Source organism: Etheostoma spectabile, chromosome 11 (assembly GCF_008692095.1).
Source record: "Etheostoma spectabile isolate EspeVRDwgs_2016 chromosome 11, UIUC_Espe_1.0, whole genome shotgun sequence".
NCBI classification, from domain to species: domain Eukaryota; kingdom Metazoa; phylum Chordata; class Actinopteri; order Perciformes; family Percidae; genus Etheostoma; species Etheostoma spectabile.
Window position 1 is genome coordinate 19,922,154 of NC_045743.1, and position 644 is coordinate 19,922,797.

General features: G+C 39.9%; 1 protein-coding gene across 1 annotated transcript in view; it reads right to left on the bottom strand.

Annotated features, from left to right (window-relative positions):
- caska (calcium/calmodulin-dependent serine protein kinase a) overlaps positions 1-644 on the bottom strand; it is a 195,624-nt gene that overhangs the window by 30,410 nt on the left and 164,570 nt on the right.

Sequence of the window (644 nt, forward strand, 5' to 3'; positions counted from 1 at the left end):
TGCGTGCGTGACTATGCCATAAATGAGGACAGGGGTTACGGGGTTAACCAATCCTCCAATGTCACGTGGGTGCGCTCGAGTCAATGTGAAAAAGCAAGAAAAAAAGAAGCAGCAGCAAATGAGAAGATAAAAAAAAAAGTGTGAGAGATAAGAAACGCAAAGCGAGAGAGGAACATGCATGAGACTTTAAGATTATCTGATGCCCTGGGCCGCGCCGATTAACGCTGGTATTCTCATTGGTAGATAAATCAACGCCAACAACTTCCTCTTTGCAGGAAACACCCTCACATGGCTCGACTGCACTTTGCTCTCTGAGATACAGAATGTTGTCTTCTCACTGTAACCCCCGTGTTGTCTTCCCGTAGTCCAACATTTAGTTTTTCTGGGTCACTTTTCCCAATGTTTGATTTTTTTGGCCATTGTTGTTTTTTGAAGCTTTTGAAGCTTTTGCCGACATTTGTTGTCACTCTTTTTGAGGGTTTCTAACTTTTCCCGGAGTTCTTTCTCAATTTTTACAAAGTATTAGGTGATTATTTCTGCATTTTTTGGGACGTTTTTGTTGTTTTTTCCCTACATTTGTCACTTTTTTCAGTGTTGTTAAATCTTTTCTTAAAATGCTATGACATTACATAAAACACCCAAAT